The sequence below is a fragment of the Adiantum capillus-veneris genome, chromosome 23, assembly GCF_014529385.1.
Source record: "Adiantum capillus-veneris isolate H3 chromosome 23, ASM1452938v2, whole genome shotgun sequence".
In the NCBI taxonomy this organism is placed as follows: domain Eukaryota; kingdom Viridiplantae; phylum Streptophyta; class Polypodiopsida; order Polypodiales; family Pteridaceae; genus Adiantum; species Adiantum capillus-veneris.
The window spans coordinates 145507364-145529420 of NC_140953.1; positions in this window are offsets into that span (position 1 = coordinate 145507364).

Consider the following 22057-nt stretch of genomic DNA (forward strand, 5'->3'; position numbering starts at 1 on the left):
GGAGCTTTGCTGGAGAGTTTATCAAAATTCTATTTTTTGGAATTCAAACTTTGATCAATTCATGGACACAAATCTTGAGGGATAAACTAAGCCATGCAAGCAAGATGCCCATGCTGCACAAACAACCTCACCTTAATTTTTTTTTAAATAATGGCTTTGCTCATGGTCCCCTTCACTAAGTGAACCGCCTGTGCCTTTGTCGACGTATCCTGCCACCACCTCACCACATGCCATCTTCCTCCTATGTGCACTATCCATGCCATGCATGCCCGCTTTTCTTCTTTCCATTTTTAATCACCAAGTTGGTATCTCTGATTTATGCCTCAATTTTTTATTTTTTTTATAGCTAGTACCCCCTACTCTTTCTACTTCCTCTATGGCACTTCTACACTTGTATCCTCCAAGCTCGTATACCTACACCAGCTCCAAGGGCAAGAAATTCAAAGTGCCAGAATCAATCACCATCCATGGGGTATCGGATGAACAAGGCAAGAGTGTTCAATAGGAGAATACAAGAGGCATGGTAAGAGAGAACATGTCCATCATCCTTTATGTATAGATTCAAATTCTTCTCTAAAGAAAGAATCAAATAAGGAAGGAAGCATACACTACAAGAGTACTAAGAAGAGAGAGCACATGATTGGCTGCATACATGGGAGACTTGAAGGAAAATTCTATCAAAGTGAAGAAAGGGAAGGATTATCTATTGTCCTTGCATTATGCATTTGACAGAGATGGGAAAGAGGGACATATATGACCAAGGGCCAAGGGGGAAACCACAATAAGTGCCTTGCACCAAACCCAATAAGAGTTAGGTGAAGGACTTGTAAAGGGAAGGTCACACTGTTGGGATCGGAGAGCACACACACAGAGAGCCAACACGAAGAAGGAGATAGACACAGTGTGTGGCGGGGCGGTACTCACACTACAATGTGTAGTTGTGAGTATAGTTATTATGAATGAGTAAATGAATGGCTGTACATGGGCGGCTGAACAACGGGAAGCCGGGCACACGGACCTTTAACCCAACGATCTCCCACTTAAAGGCAGTGTACCTTTAAAGTGGCCAAAGTACAGCAAAAGAAGTCAAGCCATACCCATCAGCGATCTACAGTGTGCAAACCGCTGTGAGGCTAACGACTTCGTGAGTAGATCAGCAGGGTTATCGTCAGTGTGTACCTTGACAAGCTCTATGCGCTTGTCCTCTAGCACCTCTCGTATGAAGTGATACCTCACCTCAATGTGCTTTGTCTTCGCATGGAAGACAGGATTCCGTGCCAACGCTATGGCACTCTGGCTATCACAATGTAGAATAGGAGCATCACAAGCCATACCAAGATCTCCCACTAGTCGTGAGAGCCATACGGCCTCCTTGGCAGCCTCAGTGGTAGCCATATATTCAACCTCTGTAGTGCTCAAAGCAACGCATGGCTGTAAACGTGATGCCCACGAAACCGGTCCACCTGCAACTGTGAACACATAGCCGCTAGTAGACTTCCTCGAGTCCACTGACCCTGCATAGTCTGAATCTGTATATCCGCAAACAGACATATCCTTCTCACCATAACATAGGGACAACTCTGAAGTCCCTCTCAAGTATCTGAGAATACCTCTCACTGCATCCCAATGACGCTTGCCCGGGTTAGACATGTACCTGCTAACCACACCAACTGCATCAGCAAGATTTGGACGTGTAGCCACCATGGCATACATCAAGGAACCAACAGCTGACGCATAGGGAATCTGAGACATCTCTGTAGTCTCCAAATCTGTCTGAGGGCAGTCATCATGGCTGAGTTTTACATATGGAGGCAACGGGGTACTAATGGCCTTGCCCCCTTCCATATGAAAACGCTCAAGCACCCTGTCAATGTACTCTTTCTGACTAAGAAAGAGCATCTTGCGAGAACGATCACGAGTGATCCGCATACCCAAAATATGACTGGCATCCCCAAGATCCTTCATGGAAAAGGTCTCATGTAGCCTATGTTTCAAGGCACCCACAGCACCCACATCAGAAATACACTTCCCTGCGATCAGCATGTCATCCACATACAAAACCAAAACAATAAGACTACCATCTGCAGCCTTGCAAGTATAGAGGCATGGGTCCTCATAACTGCGTACATAGCCCAATGAACTCATGAATGCATCAAATTTACGATACCATTCACGAGATGATTGCTTCAGCCCATACAAGGTCTTAAGAAGCCGGCATACCATCTTCTTTGAACCATGAATAACAAACCCACTTGGTTGCTCCATGTACAAATCCTCGTGCAAGTCCGGATGTAAGAAAGCTGTCTTTACATCCATTTGCTTCAACTCCATGTCTTCTGTAGCTACCAAAGCAAACAACATACGCAAAGTAGACATCTTCACCACTGGGGAGAAGATCTCGTCAAAATCAATGCCCTTCTGTTGCTTGAATCCTTTAGCCACAAGCCTTGCTTTGTACCTAGGCTTTGCATCCATTGAACACAATTTTATCTTGTAAACCCACTTGCATGGTAGTGCCTTCTTACCCTTTGGCAAAGGAGTAAGCTCCCACGTTTCATTTTGGATCAACGAATCTATCTCTGACTGCATAGCCTGCTCCCACTTGAGCTTGTCAACACTAGACATGGCCTCATCATAACATGATGGCTCCCCGCAATTAGGCAACAATACATAATCCATAGAAGGCACAAAACGTTGAGGCTGTCTTGCACGCCGCTCTGAACGCCTCAAAGACTGTGCAGGAGGTGCATCTGGCTGTCCCACATCTACATGATCTCCCAACAAGGGCTGATCTCCCACTTGAGGGTCAATGGGCTGCCCACGAGCAGCCATGGGACCATCATACCGATGATCATCCTCCTCAAATATCACACGCCGAACCTCAACCGTTCGCGGTGATGCTCTATACATAGAGTCCTCATGAAAAACAACATCATGGCTGCGCACAATCTTCCTATCAATAGGATCCCACAATCGATAACCCATCTCACCAGAGCTACCATAACCCAAGAAGATACATCTCTTGCTCTTTGGATCCAATTTGCTGCGTTTTGCCTTAGGTACATGTACATAAGCTTCACAACCAAAAACACGAAGGTGACCATACGAAGGTGGCAAACCTGTCCATACCTCTTCAGGCACTTTGAAGCCCAAAGGAACACTAGGTGAACGATTTATCAAATGCACAGAAGTGGCAACAGCTTCAGCCCAAAATCCATTTGACAAACCAGCCATAGAAAGCATACTACGGATTTTTTCCTGTATAGTCCTGTTCATGCGCTCTGCCACACCATTTTGAGGAGGTGTATAGGGAGCACTAAGCTCGCGCCATATACCCTTCTCAACACATAATGTTGTGAAAGCATGAGACATAAATTCACCCCCATTGTCCGTACGTAAGCACTTCAACTTACAACCTGATTGGTTCTCGACAAGAGCCAACCATTGCTTAAATATATCAAACACCATATCCTTCTTACGAATGGGGTATGCCCATACCTTCCTGCTAGCATCATCAATGAACATAACAAAGTACATAGCACCTCCAAGAGAAGCATTGGGCATCGGCCCACATACATCACTATGCACCAAAGCTAGCTTTTCCAAAGATCTGTGTGGAACACTTTTCTTATGAGAAGACCGAGCATGTCGACCATAAAGGCAATGCTCACAAAACTCAAAACCACCAAAATCTGAAACGGGAATGTAATCCGCACGTGCCAACAACTTCAAACCTTTTAGTGACATATGCCCCAAACGCTGATGCCATAAAGAAGCAGGAGGTTGCTCAGTGATCCCCACAATGTGATCAGCCACACTAGTGACACAAAGGGAATACAACGTATTCCTCTTAGCACCTTTAACCAAAACAAGGATGCCCTTAGTGATCTTCCAACCTCCATCACCAAAAGATACATTGAAACCAAGTGAATCCAACTGACCCACACTAATCAAGCTTTTTGCAAGAGCCGGCACATGACGCACACACTGCAAGACAAACGTAGTAGAGTTTGGCATAGCCAAATGAATATCCCTAATGCCATGAATCTGCATAGAACGCCCATCGGCAATCCTGACAGTACCTGTGCTCGAAGCATCATAGTCATGAAACCACGACCTATGAGGCGTAACGTGAAAAGAAGCACCACTGTCAATGACCCAATCCATAGGCATACTACGCTCATGAGTGAGAAGAAAAGCGTCATCAAAATAGGATGCAAGCAACACATCACCAAGCTCTTCACTAGTAGCACTAGTCGGAGCACATACATGGTCATCTTGAGAGCTACACTCTCCCTGTGTTGCATTTAACTCCTCAATCTTGACATTGGATTTAGGCTTGTCCTTAGCATCATGGTCTTTCTTCTTACCATCTCCATTTTCCCTTTTCCACTTGTAGCAATCCTTTTTGAAATGGCCTTTTCTACCACAATGAAAACATTCCACATCCTTTTTACTTGTGCTTGCACGGGACTTGCTTCTAGATTTACCCCTGTTGGACTTATACTTGTCCATAGTCCTGCCTCTGACAACCATTGCACTAGAAGACTTACTACCTGCATTATTCTTTCGATTAATCTCTTCCGTGAGAAGACTAGATTCCACATTAGTACTTGTCAACTCATCCGCAGGAACCGAGTTACTTATGGCTGTCCTAAATGTGTCCCATGACTCAGGCAACGTGACAAGTAAAAACATAGCTTTTACATTGTCCTCAAACGTAATTTTTTGCGTAGCAAGTTGGCTGAAAATTGTATTGAACTCATTCAAATGCGCATTCATGGAAGCACCTTCCTCCATTCGCAAATCAATAAGCTTTTTAATCCAATACACCATAGAAGCAGCCGAATGCTTATCATACATATCGCAAATCCGCTGCCATAGCTCATAAGCTCCACCCTGTGCATCTTTCACATTGTAATAAACAGACTTTGAAAGGGAAAGCCTAATGGTAGACCTGCACATCTCATCCAACTCCTCCCAATCATCCCTCTCCATGTTCTCTGGCTTAACTCCCTGCAACTTTAGAGGTCGAATCTGTTTCTTCTGCACCAAGACATCCCAAATCTGATCTTTCCAATATGAGAAATTAGCACCATCCAATTTCTCAATATTGAAAACTGTGTCCTCTTTAGTGCCCATTACAACAAGAATGCAACAATGAGAAACCTGTAACCAACCAACAAACTGCCACAACAAAGTAGTGTTGCAAATCTGACAACACCTGCTGCTCAATCAAAGAGCAAACGCATAGAGTATAAATCAGCCCATAATATGGTCAAAAAACGTACGTAGAAATCCACAAACAAATGCATAAACCCGTGACACCTGTAACTCAACCGGCCTAGGCCAACTGTGCCACAAAATGCATCAACAATGAGCTGTCATAGAGGCATAAACATACTCCATGTCTGAATAACCACAATAGAGACATAAGCTGACCAAGCTTACACAAATCCGTGAGCATAAATGGATCCAAGTGAGCATATAACCAATGCACAAGCTCAACGAAGTCCAATCTCTACTGTCAACCAAGTACCTGTCCATACTCAAACCGCAACACTGCAAGCAAGAGCAAACCCGCTCTATGTATAAGTGAACCAAATCTCCACAATATCATGCATAAAGAGTGTCTGTCAAACTGCCATATCCACATAGAGAAAACCCGCTCTGTGTATAAGTGAACCAAATCTCCACAATATCATGCATAAAGAGTGTCTGTCAAACTGCCATATCCACATCCATCAACATACATAGATGATGTAAACCTGTAGCTCAAGAACACGCATAAACAGACTGCCCAGAAGAGTAGAAGCTCCCACTCAAACCACAACCATATGCATGGCTGTCCCACAGTCAAAATACATGTTTTGTAACCACAGAAGAAACCTATATCCAAAGCTCCCTGTAACCTGTAACCTGTACCCGTACCTGTACCTGTACCTGTAGTCGAAGAAGACAATGTCGCCAAAACTCCCACTCTATCTGTGTGTATGAGGCCACTCCAAGAAGAGGCTACACAATCTCAAATGAGCTGTGGGCTCACGTAAGTGGAAGGCACTACAACAATGGCACCTGTAATGGCTATGGAAGCTCTGGCAGCAGAAAACTACCAAAGAGAGCTGAAAAAGGCAGCTCCTAGTCTGTAGCTCGGATGGGATTTCTAATGGCACGAATGGCTCCGAAAGGGGGGTTAAACCCCAGGACACCTACTGAAAATACTCGCGGAGTGTTGAACCTTCCAATGCCAAGCTCAGAAAAACCTTCTGCTCTTTAGAAATGCGCGCGTGCGCGAAACCGAAAAACGGCAATGAAACAGCAGCAAGTTTCAACACACTCAACAATGATGATGAAGCTCTCAATGCTCTCACTACCAAGCTCTGATACCACTTGTTGCGATCGGAGAGCACACACACAGAGAGCCAACACGAAGAAGGAGATAGACACAGTGTGTGGCGGGGCGGTACTCACACTACAATGTGTAGTTGTGAGTATAGTTATTATGAATGAGTAAATGAATGGCTGTACATGGGCGGCTGAACAACGGGAAGCCGGGCACACGGGCCTTTAACCCAACACACACCTTAATCTAGGAACTCCTTAAGTATTTTTTTAAAAGGGTAGTAGGAGGTAGCTCACAAGGTAACCCCACGGCAAGGAGGGTACCAACAAAGGTATTGTCCGTGTAACCCTTATGAAAATTTTATGGAGCAGGTAATGGAAAATGATGTAGACATCAATGTGAACAAAGAGGATCGAAGACTTTTATGTCAAATTAGTCCTCCAAGTAAACTAAGAGTGAGGATGCAATAGCTATTTTAATTATATCCAAAGAGGAAATCCATTGAATAGCAAGTGTTGGATAATGGAAAATCCAAGCTTTTAAGGTAGAATAGCTCTGAGAAGACAACACAACAAGTATTAGTAGTGTGTGTGTGTGTGTGTGTGTGTGTGTGTGTGTGTGTGTGTGTGTGTGTGTGTGTGTGTGTGTGTGTGTGTGTGTGTGTGTGTGTGTGTGTGTGTGTGTGTGTGAGAGAGAGAGAGAGAGAGAGAGAGAGAGAGAGAGAGAGAGAGAGAGAAAAATTATAAATGAAAGGAAAAATAAGAGAGTAGAGGGGTGGAAAAAGTCACCTAGAGGATTGTGGAGGGGACACACGAGGTGCTTGAGGGTATATGAGGAGAGGGAGAAAAGTGGGACCTAGTTGAGAGAGTAGCACAAAAGGGGAGTGAGTTTGATCAAATGGGGGGTGCAAAATAAGGAAGTAGTGAAGATTGTAACTGAATTGGTGGGGGATCATTGGGGGACAACTAAGGAAGAGAAGTTTTTGGAGGCTAGAGGGTGCTCAAGATCACCTATGGGGGAATTAAGGTGGGGGAGGAGAGGGGGTGGCAATAAGAGGTTTTAGAGGGAGGAAGGAGACAAATGGAGAATTTGGTCGATGGTGATGGTGGGAGGAGCTAGAAGTTGGTGGAAACCTGAAAGAGGAATGGGTTTTTAAAAAAAATAAAAAATGATGTAGAGAATTCCCTCCATTAAATGTGGTCACAATCATCCTCCCTTGGAATAAAACTATCAACATGTATGGTGCCACTTAAGTAGAAAAATGCCTTTGAATGCATAAATTCTGGGCTATACACAAATGTGCTCACTTGCAAGACTCCACATGAAAAATCTACCCTAAGGTAGACATAAATTAAACAGCTAGACATAAATTAAACACCCAAGAGCTTGCTTTTAGAGAGTGACATCAAAGTAGTCTCCAACATCATGAAGTCTAAGCTTCAAACTTGTCTTCATAGGAGTAGTTATAGGCTTGCAGTATTCAAGACCATTTCTATGCAACAATGTCTCTATAACTTTGTCTGACGCAATGAAATACTTCCATCAACGTGCTTACACTCTGCCCAAATAATGATGCAAAACCCCCAATTTTGATAGCTCAAAGGAGGCAATCAAGTCATTCTTAAAATCATTTGGTATGGTGAGCAGCATATCATCAACTTAGAACACACTTATTAAAACTACATCATATACACACTTGACATGCAAAGTGCTCTCAATTGGACTATTCTAAAAACCATGTGCAACCAAGTAAGAATGAATCTTTTTATATCAAGCACATTAACTTTCTTCAAGACATATAAATGCTTCTTAAGCCAACAAAACTTGTGTTCCTTCCATTTTTTAATAAATCCATGAGGCTGCACTACATACACTTCCTCATGAAAATCAGCATTCAAAAACAAATTAGTTATGTCCAATTTGGTGTACATTCCAACCATCATGAGGTGTCAATGCACAAATATTATGAATGGTAGTCTTACAACATTCAAAATCAACGCTCTTCTTTCCTAAGTCTAGCCTCATAACGATGAACACTCCCATCAAGCTTTTGACCTTCCATCTTCGCAATGCAAAGACATTTTTCTGAGGGGTATTCCACAACTCACTACTAAAAATACATTGATCTCTTTAGATATGTACTCCTCCCAATAAAAAACAAAGGATGAAGGGCACGATGTGCATGATGCGTGCATGAGTAGAGGGAAGGGGAAGAAGGGTGTGTGCATTTCTTTATTAGTATATGAAGCATAGTAGTAATGTGAGTGAGAGTGAGTAGGGCTAGTCATATACAATGGGACACCACTACAACCCTTATCCCAATAATCTCTCACTTAAAGGCTAATGTGTTCATAAGCTGCTATGACTAAAATTTAGTATGTATAACCATGAAGCACGACAACTTTAGTCTTGTACAATCATGCTCACCCTACACCCATTAACTCGATGCAATGTGCAAATTTTTGAATAGCCATGCTCATTGTAAGTACATCCACATTAAGTTGTCATCAATGTGAACCTTGACAATCTCCATTTGCTTATTCATCAATCCATTCCCAATGAGATGGTATCTCACCTCAATGTGCTTCAATTTGGAGTGAAACATAGAATTGCTTGCCAAAGGAATGGCACTCTGAATATCATAATACAAAACTAGAACCTATTGCATTAGGAAAAATATGGACTTTGAATGGGTCTTGTAAGAAAGTTTAATTTTAAGGGATTAAAGCTAAGGTTGTGGAGGGTTAAGGGAACAAGAATGTTCAAGAAGCTAGTTTTTAATAGGCTTTTCTAGCCTTTTTTTAAGGCCCATGTAAGATTTGGATCTAGGAGGTCCCTTTCTCTCACTAGCTTTTTGAAGTGAAGGGGGGAAAGGGAGTGTGATATTAATTGCTCCCTTTTTTTTGTTTCTCTTGACACATTATTTAAAACATGCATAACTAAGGGCCAAAAGATGACATTTTTTTATTAAAAAAAACTTATTTTTTTGCCTAAAACTTCCCCCCAACATATATGCATATCAAAAAATCCATTTTTGGAGAAAAAAAATTGACTTACACTCCTTTAAAGTCCGCTTTTTAAATATTCCTCCCCCACCCTGTCCAAAAAAAAAGCCTTTGTTCTCTCCTCCTCCTTTCTTCCCTCTCACCCCCCTGCCCTCCATCCCCCTTCCCTCCTTTTACCCCCTTCTCCTCCCTTTCTCTCCTCTCCCTCCCTTCCCCCCCCCCCCCCTCTCTCTCTCCCTCTTTTCTTCTTTTTATTCCTTTCCATGGTGCTCAATGACATCACAAACATGTTCATCCACCATGTACTTCACAACCACAAGCTTACATATTCGCTTGTCCATGCAGTTTGCACCGAAGGTCGTAGGTGCGGGTGAGCAAAGATAATCACAAGAACATCACAAAAATTTAGGCATTACTTATTGACAAATAAGTTTATGTTCTTTGTGGATCACCAGGCATCACTACTGTATCTAGTCAATAAACCTTGTAACATAGGTAGAGTAGTGAGCTGGTTATCATTCTACTAGAGTTTGACTTTACAATTGTTGTTAAAAAGGGAACCACACATTAGAGAATTGATCAATTATAAAGGATCACCTCATGGGAACCTCTCAATGGAATGGATGATGATTTTGTAGATGCCTATATGTTCTCTATAGAAATCATATCAAGGTGGTTAGAGAACTTGGTTACTTTAACAACCATAGCATAAGAAGATTCAAAAATCCACTTCCTATAGCACCAAAGCTGATTGAAAAATTTGCTATGTATCAGCTGTTAAAAGGAAGATTGTGCCAAAAAAAAAGATGGAATTCTACTCTTGTGCATAAGCCTTGAAGAATAAGCCAACTACCTAAATCAGGCCCATATTATAGTAGTTGTGATCCATTTTGTGAAAGACCAAACCTTGAAGAGATTAACATTGTTGGGGGCTTACTGGCCAACTATGAAACATGATGTTCATTTTTGTGTAGAGGGTAGCTATACCTCATGTTACTTTATTCCAAATATCCATTGTACCAAAATGGAGTAAATATTTGGTAGAGTTCTTGACAAGTCGGAGATTTCTTGAAGATATGAGTAAACACCATCAAAAGGCAATTAAAATGGAGGCAATAAAATGGATGCAATAAAGTACATAATGATTGGACTACAATTATAGCGACAAGGAAAAGACCAACATCTGAGACTATATGCCAATGAAGATGAATATATTCCTTTCTCAGAACAAGCTCATGCAGGTCACTCAAGAGGTCATTTTTTCATGAAATCATGGATAGAGAAATACTAGTGGATAGTATTTAGTTTGCCTGCTCTGTTTGCTAATACCAAGTAATTTTTAAAACATTGTGATGCTTACCAAAGGGCTAAAATGCCGACCACGAAGGATAGCATGCCATTACAAACAATGATGGAAGCAAGGGAATTTTCAAAATGGAGAATTGACTTTGTTGGTCCTAGAAAGCCACCCGCCTACAAATCTTAGGCACAATATATTCTTGTAGCCACAAGCTATGTGACCAAGTGGGTTGAAGCAAGAGCCACTAGGAAGAACGATGCATGGAACACAGTTGCAGTGCTTTATGAATGAATAATCACAAGATATGTTGGTGAGTGATTGTGGTACGCATTTTCTCCATGAGGTGATAGAACGTTTGGTGACAAAGTTTATGATTATCCATTAAAAATCTACACCATATCACCCTCAAGCTAATGGCCAAGCAAAGCTTACAAACAAAATCCTTAGCTCAGTGCTTATAGACATTATGATCTTTAAATTCTCTCTTTGGGAAATGAATTTTCATTCAAGTCTTTGACCTTATAGTGTTTAGTAAAAAATAACTTTGAATGCTATACCTTTCAATTTGCTCATGGATTTGATGCAATACTATCCATGGAATTTCTACTTTCAACACTTTGAGGTCCAAAAGGACTAAAGTGGATGGGTCTTTTTTGTTTTTTTTTCACTCTCATCTATTGACCAAAATCTTCAAGTAAGGAGATCTTGTGTTGGTATGTATATTCCTTGAAATAGAATATTCTAAAATTCAAGAAAAAAGGATATGGTCCATTTGTGGTTGAAAGTTTTCACCAAAAAGCGTTGTTGTTAAGTAAGCCACTTCAGAAAAAGAAGTCATAGAGACTGGACAAGTGGATGTTGAATACACAAATAAAATCTACCACTAACCAATGAATTGCTGGAATAAATAAAAGCAACAAAAGAACACAAGCTCAAGCATCAACAAGTCATTGTTTGACAAAGCATCAAGCATCAACATGTCAATGACAAAGTTCAAGAAGAGGCTCGCATTTGAGTATTGAAGAGAAAAGCAGCAATTCGATCGGCTCAAGAACTTACGCCAATGAACATGTGACAAGTTTAATCTCTACACTTTACTCAAGTCTTAATAGAGGATGAGGTAGAAACAAATAATGAATGGTTGGATGGACTTGACACAAAAATCACGGTGACATTGAAAGAGGGAATTAAAGTCAATGCCCTATAGATATAGGTGCTAGGATAAATGGGGTAAGCTATTCCACTTACAAGAAGGCCACAACAAAATAAAAGCACCTCACAAGGAATTCACTCCAAATTTGGGTATGGTCAACCTCAACCTTCTCGTGCATGGATTTTCCTATCCGCACGCTTTTATATGCATCCTAGAGAAACATATGAACAAAGATATGATATTGGGAGTTCCATGGATGAGAAGTACAAAGCAGTTCAAGATTGGAACACTAAAGTATTTAAACTCTCTGTCAAAGGTAGACCTCATTTGCCTACACTAAAGAGAAATGGAAGACTGAACTATGAGTTTCTAAGTCAGAAAAACCATGTCAAAACACCACATTAATATCAAATGGTTATCCTCATCTCAATGCTTGCCACAAGATTTACCTTAATCAAATATACATCCAAGGAACCATGCAATATTGGGTGCCAAAAGTTCAACTTCATTCCAACGCTAAGCAGATTTGGGTACCCAAGATTTATTCGCAATAGCAACCAAGCTACATATAAGCCTCAAATCCTACCACCTACTTCAAAGAGAAAGCAGAGAGAGCAACCACCTAAGGCCAGATGGGTCTGAAAGCCAAAAAAAAAAATTGAAGCATGGACACCAATCAAGTCGACCTAAAAGTGGGTGCCAAATCTTAAACAACCACCAATTCCATAGTCAAAACAACAATCAGTTTCTCAATCGATTGATCGGCAAGACGGAGAAAGTTGTTTGCAATTGACATCAAAGAACGTATTCAAATGCTACAGAATCTTCTGTTTACAAAAAATGACAAGTGAGAGGCCTCAATATCAAAAGTCCTTGAGCAAATTTCTCATGAACCTCCTCTTGCACCGCATAGTTTTTCATAATGCATTGACATCAAGAGCATGGTAGAGCTACTTTGGGCTATTATGCATAGACACAATTTTCTATCCATGCATAGAACTGCTCAGCCTACACATTATCATCTTGGAAAAATCCAACTAGTTTAGGGGGACGCATTCTAAATACAGACCCAACTACATAAAAATTGCTATTGAATAGACAATGTTTGAAGAGCCAATCAAGTGTTTATAGATTAACGCACGATTTGTTTGCAAAATCCGCTCAATATGCCATTCTAAAAATAGAAACTAGGAAACATGCAATATAATAACCCCTAGATGTGTGTACATAGTATACATATCGTCAAAAAGTTAAAAACTTTATAGTTTTTACTATTTTTTTGTGAAAAAACCAACCAAAATGGAGCAAATACACAAAAATATAGCAAAGTATGCTATTTATATGTGAACTGTTAATTATTAGCTTGGATTTTTATTTTTTAATTTGGATTTATAATTTTCTTCTAATTTTTCTAATAAAAAGATAAAGATTAAAAAATAAATAGCAAGATTGAGAAACGAAAGGCTTCATGGTGATTGAGAAGATATGAGGGACTAGCATGTCCGATCTTGTTGAATTTTAATGTTGGTGACAGAAAGCCCAAATTAGGCCCATGGTGCTTGAGTTTTCATTTTTTTGTAAAGTGTAATAATTGAGTTTTGACTTCACAAAGGGAGTTTACATAGATTATATAGGCAATGTACCTTATTAGGAGCATGTGGAAACATCAAGTCATGTCTATGGCATGAGAAAACTGCTCGGAGGTGTACAAAGCATTATTTTTGACATACAAGCACAAATCGACTCCAAAGTCCAAATATGACACAACAGATCTATACAACATATGGGACAAGCCCATGCACTCCAAAGTGGGAAAAGTTGTCATTATTAAGAGTCAAGGACAAAATCATTGAGATCAAAGAGCAAAGTGGGGGAGTCCACCTCAAGTCACCATAACCAAGTTCAAAAGGGCTAAAGTTGATGTAATATACCTAGGTGACCATGTTTGTAATTTAAAAATTCAATTTTTGCAAATATTTTCAAGTCTAGATAATAATTGTGATTATTATTTATTTGCCCAAAAAAAGATTCATTTTGGCAAAACCCCACCACACCTTGCTTATACATGTTGAATAGACCCCATATGCTAAGAAAAATACATTCTCACTTTATCTCTGTATCAAAAACTGTACCAAGGTATCAAAATTCCAAAACTTGACCTAAGGGAGACTTGGAGTTTCCAAATTTTACCAAAAGCTTATTCAGAGCTTCATTACATCTTGGTCCAACACTGTGTAAGGTCAAACTTACAAAAAAGTTGCAAAAAGTAACACGAGATAATAATTTCACAATATCCTTTGTGCCAGAATGGACCCAGTTTCACAATTTCTTGTCACCTACATCTTTAGCATGTCATCACAAGCCTACACACCAAGTTTGGGAGAGTTTGGACTTCCACATCACTCCCTTCCACAATTAGTCATTTCTAGAAGCCTTTTGTTCAAAGAATGGCCCAATCCTGGCATCAATTCATCCAATTTTTTCTAAAATTCAAAATTTGCCTATTTTTTATACCCTTAACACTAGAATGGTAACAGGACACTTTTATGTCCTTGGCCACTTTTGTGTTAAGTGACCATTTTGCTTGAATTATTTGAAGAGTATGAAAATGAATTTCTAGGTGCCATATATCCACAAAGTTGCCTTATGAGCTGAAAAAAACTTAGCATTTTTTTTGGAGTATCAATCTCACCATTAACCTTACTCTTGCACAACATTTTTGAACCTAAACTGTGTGAAAAAACGGGTCCTGTTTTTGGCTTTTTTTCAATTTTTGGCAACTATACCACTCTAAACTTCATGTTTGTGAGGTTTAGATGGCTAGAGGTTAAGCCTTCATAGTTCTCAACATGTTTTGATGCTTGTAGGGAGAGCTAAGTGTTAAAATTGAAAGTTATGACCAATTTACAAGAATTGCATAATCCTTTTTTTGGCCAAAATTAGCACTTTTATGATTTTTTTGGTGGCTTTCTTGATATCCAAATTCAATTTTGATTGTGAATGTGTAATGTATAACATAAACCTAATCTTCCTTGAGTTTTGGGGGAGCTAATATGCTATATAGCATAGTATATGATGATGGTTGAGTTTTTTGATTGCTAAAGAATACGATACATTTTAGAGTAGCAAGTATAACTTTCTCAATATTGCTAGTTTGTTAGGCCAATTGTGTGTATTTTGTAGGTAGTAACCATATCTAATCATAGACTACAAACTTGGCTAGATATTGAGTAGTTTCTATGGGTTTCTAGAGGTCATAATGCTAAACCCAGTTTTTTCATGTTTGCTGTATTTAGCACTTTATCATTGCCCCCAAATTTCCAATTGTAAGAGATCCATTATCCTTTTGACATGATCCATGGCTCCTTTTGAATCCAAAGTCCCAAAGGGAACTAAGAAAACATGTATATAGTATCTGTATTGAGCGTGACTATAGAAACTTTGATGATAGGTCCGCAGAATTGCAAAAATGCAACTTTTTTGTACCTTTTTTTTTTTTGCCCAAAAAAACATTAGTGAGGGAAAAGCAACCATATGATTTGGTCACCAAGCCACTGAAGTTAATGGGGCATTTTATCTCATGTCCTACAAAAATCCCCACTCTTATTTATATGCAATCAACCATAAGAAATTGTTGTTTTGGGCAAAATGCACTCGTCCATCAACTTTGGAGGCTTGTAGTGACCAAGGGATGAGAAAAATTACAAGTTTCTCATTTTTTCCATATGTAGTAGTTATTGAACTATAAGCTCATGAAAGGATTTTTCAAAATGAGTGGATCTACTATGGTTTTGGATTTTTTTCCCAAAACCTTGAAAGGACACTTTTATGTCCTGTTAGGTTACATTCTAGTGTTAACCCCTATGCAAACTCAAAAACTAGTTTTCATGTCAAGACCAAGCCCTAGATAATAATCACGATTACTATCCTACTATGAAATTTTCGTCCAAAAGTGGTTTTTCGAGTTGCATCATGTTTTCATGGGTTTTAGTGATAATCTTTAAGTCACACATTGAATTGGGAATTTCTAGCTTCAAAGGGTGGAGTGGAAATATATAAATGTTAAATTGTACCTTGATGCAATCATCACCAGTTGTTGCTACTACTCAACAGCAATAAATAACAATGAAGAAAAAACTATAGAAAATTCCACCATACCAAGAGGCTCAATGCAATCATCACCAACGGCTGCTCAAAAGAAGAGAAAAATGAAACAAAAACTATAGGAACTTCCACCATACCAACACAACTAGAGAAATCTATCAGAGTAGCACAAAAGACCTATGTGAGCGAACCACAACTCGAAGAGAGCACCATGTGGCTATCTTCCACGGTAGGTTCAAAAGTATTGACAACCAGACAGAATAGCTACAACTTATGTCCAAAGAGATATATGATGTGGCCAAGGAACCAGAGATGAGGGAAGCCAGCCACATGCTCAGACTACTCACATTTGATGAGATGGATCCATGATGGGTAGATTTACAAAGTTTCTATGAACTCTTGAGAACCATCCAAAAAGATGGTAGTACCAAGATCATAGACTCTGCAAGGCAAGCCACAAAAGTAAGTATTACCAAAGAAAGAGTGATAGAAGTTTTCAAGTTGCCTACCAAAGGTGTCTCAATGAGATCTAAATAGAAGAAAAGAATAGGGGTGTTCACCAAAAACACCATGGTAGACACCTTTGTTGATATTGATACCATCGTCATTTTCACTTTGTAGAAAAACAGCCACCAATGTACACCTCCACCGATCACACCGTAGCATCAGCTTTTACAACCTCACTTAAGACTAAACAACCGGGGCAAATTGATCACGCCTCATACATGCTCAACACCCTAAAGAGCACAAAGAAAAGAAATGGATTCTCCTACCTTGGAGCCCAATAAATTTTGACGAGGATTGCATACCATGTTGTAGGCATGGCAAAGAACCTATTGTTGGCACCCGACCAACATGCATGGCTCATAGTAGTTGGTATCAAGAATGAGGAGGAAAAAAAGATAGAGGCTGAGATAGCTACATCCCCTACTATGCACTCTAAAAAAAAGCTAATGGAACCTTTTAAAGATGAAGATGAAGATGAGGAGGGTATTCATGGATCAAGCTCTAGTGGAAACGGATGAAGGTTCCCAAGGACCCTTTGACACAGAGGAAGACAAAAAAAGGGATGCCAAAGAAAAGCAAAAAGTAGGTGACAGTGTCAAGCATGCCAAAATACTGCCACCTATCAAAGTTGAGTCCATCATAGCAAGCTGTCCAACTTAAAAAAGGATGGAAAGCATTTGAAAGAGAGGGATTTCCAATGGCAACCTCCCCTAGGAAACTCAAAATGGAGCACCAAATGTTCCATCAAGAAGAAGATATGCTAGCAAGATTGGAGTTTTTGTATGGATTGGAAGAGAGGGAAATAGCCCAGGGAGGTGATGCTAAGAGAGAACAAGCCTTGCAACCCAACCTAAAGCACAATCACCTATCCTCAAGATCCTCAAGAGGGAGTCCATCTCGGCAAAACATCCCCAAAGTAATAGGGAAATCTTGGAAGATAGAAGCAAGGAAGATCAAAGCAAAGAGGAGCAAGGCCAGGAGGACCCAACACAAGAAAAAACTCTAGAAGATACTGGAGTGGAGCAAGTTGAGAAAAAAGAAGAAGATGAAAACAAACAAGGGAAGGCCAATACCTCACAGGTAGCTCCCATGAAGGCTGTGTATGATAACTTGTTTATGTGACTCACTTGAATTGATTCTGCATGGTTAGTATCGACAATACTCAATAGTGCCAAAAATCAATCCTTCCATCCCTCATTCAAACCTACAAATTTCTACTAAATTTATGGTGGATCCCAGCCTATGCTATTCATGCTTTGACAAAATCCTCTACTCTCCTCACCTCCTTCTTCACTTCCACACACACATCCATTCTCTCTCTCTCTCTCTCTCTCTCTCTCTCTCTCTCTCTCTCTCTCTCTCTCTCTCTCTCTCTCTCTCTCTCTCTCTCTCTCTCATTCAAACCTACAAATTCCACCATCCCTCTCACATTCTTCTTTCTTATAAATTTTGGAGAGACACAATGCCAATTCTCCACCATACTTCCGTATAGCACTGACTTAGACCGTGCACTATCAACGTTTTTTATCATTTTCTAAAAATTTCATGATACAAAAAGTTTAACTTATGTTTTTCTTCTTCTTTCATAGCTCCTCAAAGGCAATATTTTTGTCATGCAATCTTCAAGTGAAGACATTACTCATCAGGTTAGTGCTCTATCTTGATGGAGAGATTACATGCATGCTTCACAAGAAAATGAGGTTTTGATTTCATAAGTGTGTTTCATAAAATTTGCTATGTTTACTTTTACTTATACTCTTTGTTTAGAGAAACCTAATCGAGTAAGATTTCCATAGTATCCTATTTACCCATCAACTATTATGACTATTTTTTACACACTTATACAATAGAGTCAAAAACAACAAAATGAGGTGCCCTCCAGCTTAGTATTTGCACCGTGCACCCTATATTGATTGGGCTATTCTACTATAGTGATTGCATTGGATCTTATGAATTAAGAACTCATCGCTATAATAGACCCTACACAGTCTATGATGTAGAACATAAAGGTACCTCTGCTTCTCTTTAAGTTAATCTATCTCCTACATCTTTTGTATATGTGTTAACTCCTATTTTGTGTGTATGGGATGTTTTGACTATACAACCATGACTCTAGCTTGACAGCACTACCGGGTCCATTATCTGCGTCCAATTCCCCATGCCTATGCATTTGCTTGGTCAACACATCAAGCCTATGGGGCAAGGCACTGCTTCCATTTCTTGTAATTTTTGGAGAGACCATAGTGCCAACTCTCCACATACTTTTGTATGGAATTTTTACATGATGTGCACTATATATTTAGAATTTTCACTATGTGACACTTCATTGAAAGACAAACCTCTGGCTTGCACATTTGAATGACACCCATACATCATTATCAGGTCAATAGTGCAATTTAATTTTCATAGTTGATTGATTCTTTCTGCATTTTTTGAGTTTGTCAATGCTTCCTTAAGTTTAGTCATACTACATGTTTTCATCACTAGTACATGCTCAATCTCAATCATCATATATATACATCAAATAGGCACGCACTTCTTTTCTCATAGTTGGACAATTCATCTTATGTTTTATAGTTCTCAATGCACTTTGTACATGTTTACTTTATTCCTAGGTGGTTGATGTCAATCTACGTATGTCCTTGTTTGGCAATGTATCTTATATATTGCAACCAAATGTTCTCCTCCGCATATCTGTTTTGTAGCAAGATGACAACCTAATATCCTCCTCAGATATGTTTTGCATTGGGTTTAATTATCGACATCCAAAACTCCTTGCTCCCTCCGACTATGACAACACGTAATCTCTCTCTCTCTCTCTCTCTCTCTCTCTCTCTCTCTCTCTCTCTCTCTCTCTCTCTCTCTCTCTCTCTCTCTCTCTCTGTGTGTGTGTGTGTGTGTGTGTGTGTGTGTGTGTGGTTCCATGAGAAATAAGAGAAAATTGACTAAATGGTCGATATTACCAGGCTAAATGAAAATCTACAAATAAACTACCAAATTAGGTTAAGGAGTAGGGTTTAAGCAAAATTCCATAACAAAATTTGAGGTGACAACAATCACAACCAACTAACCAAGTAGCCAATTGCGCTCCAAAATCTATCAAAACATGTACAACAAAGAGTAGTGCCTTCGTCTCTGTACTCAAACAGTTGTCCAGAAAGTCATGAAATTAGACCATTTTATAGACAGCTATAAAGGTAATCAATCTTCATATATTTTTATTAAATACGCATGCAATTTTTAAAAAAAAATTGCCAATGCACTTTGTACTTGTTTACCTCAATGTAGATGCTTAAATGTCTTGTTATGTTCTACAGATGTTCTATAGGAACGTCCACCAAGTAAGACTAGTTGGCTTTGACATGGATGTTTATTTTGATTCATTTGCTTGAAAATTACATAACTTTTCTCTTATGTGGAAATGTCCCTCTTGGATCCTCATTCTAACTAGCATAACTCATGTTAAATCTTGTTGTACTTTTGGTAGTTTTCAACTTATTCTTATTTCAACGCAATGAGTTAACATTTATTTTCTTTGTTGGAAGTTTGTTATTGATGTATGCTAAAGAAATGGAAAAATAAATGCTGCAAGACACACGATTCAATGTTCATGTTTGCGATGTGTAACTTATTTATTGATGATGAATGAAACTCTTTGTAGAGATTGTTTGCATGAGCCCAATGACACATGTTGTATCATGTTCTATATTCTACTTCTTTTTCTATGCTCCCTAGTCTAATGGACCTTCTTGCTATTGTGTCTTTGAATAGTGTCTTGGCTTGGGTTCTCATGTGTTTACATTTTAACCTTGTGTTAAATCCTTTTGTTGCAAGAGTCTAGCTTAGTGTACATCTAGACCTAATGGTTGCAATGCTTTCTTTCATGACTTTATCTAAGTGCAGTCCCTTTTTTATGTAAAGTTAAAGGGTTTTCTCAAGAAACATTTTTGAGGTGATGGCAAGAATACTGGCTTGTAGATGAGGACTTGAGCATGATTGTGAATGAAGTAGGTAGATTCCATCTTCATGCACATGCATCGACAATTTAGTTGGCTTTTCCTATGCTTTGAAGGTTGCACAATTTTGTTAGGTTGTGGAGTGGAGTCTAATCCTTTTTTTACCATTGCTTCTTTGGATCCCCTCTCTTTATTACTATCGCCGAAAGATCCAAAGGGAGCCAAAAATAGATGCATTTTGAGATATGGTTTTGTATATATTAAAATAAGGCAATATACATCATGTGGTTGAGGAACTTGTATGCACATTGGTATGAGAGTTTGACACAATTTTGTGTGTGTGGTGAAGAATTGGCACTTTGTTGCGACAAGTTTTCCCCATGGATGTAACCCACATTGGGTGAACCATGAAATTTACCTATGTCTATCTGTGTGTGTGTGTGTGTGTGTGTGTGTGTGTGTGTGTGTGTGTGTGTGTGTGTGTGTGTGTGTGTGTGTGTGTGTGTGTGTGTGTACACATAATTGTGTTACACAACAAACTTATGGCCCTATCTCCACAAAAACTTTATGGCGTCATTGCCAAGGGAGCGCCCGTCTAGGCTAGTGAGCTTATACACCCATAAGTGCGATTTTGTGTAATTAGCCACCTAGTTAGACTCTCATTGATTGCAAGATTGATGTAACTAGTGTAGGGTTTTAGTCTTTTGTCTTAATTTGGAGATATTTAGAGCTATGTCATCTCATAAAACACACACATACTCCTTGCAAATGTGATTTCTTGCTTTTGTTTAGTTAGTTTTATGCTTAAATAGCTAGTTTGCATGCTAGTGGTTTTATTGTGCACAAGACAATGACAATGATAGCAATCATTGAAAACAAAAATCAAAAATGGTAGCCAATTTTTACATTCACGATCAACTCATTGAGTTGGTGACTAGTGCAAATGGATGTTCCCACCGACCATACCTAGCAAGATGTGCAAAAAGGAAGTGTAGATTTGCAAAAACCAAAATAGATGTTCATAAGTTTAGAAAGATTTGAAATTAGAAACTAAGCAAATAATTAACAAAATAAACCAAATTCACAAATACATGAATAAGGCACATGCACACATTACAAGACAAAATAAAACCACATATTTAAAAAGGAAAAAGGAGAATAAACAAATTTATAATAAACAAAAACTAACAAAAGAATAGCAAATAACTAATAGCGTTAACTCCAAACCAAAATAAATAATGGAAGTAGAAAACCAAGAATAACAACCACTACATAAATATGGAAAAAGGGGGAAGAACGAGCTTGCCGGTAGAAAAGTAATGAGCCCAACTAGACATTGCTTGAAATCATCCATGTAAGGAGTTGTGGCATAGAGTATAGCCCCACTTTTGTGATAGTCAATTTTGAAAATGACTCTAACTACATTTATCTCTATGTAAGGCCTAACTATCTGACCATGAGAGTGAAGCTAATAATGCAAAAGTATAGGGATATAGCAAAGCTATCAGTATCTACATTTGAATCTACCATAAGTTACATGTCATTGAAGGAACCATGCAAAGAATATGAGAGTGAGGATAATTCCAAGTGATTTGAGACTGAATACCTTACCAATTGTGCTCAGAAGGTGGATAGGGAAATTGAAGATTATCTCTTAAGCCCTAATAGAAGAAGAGCTTGATTAAAATT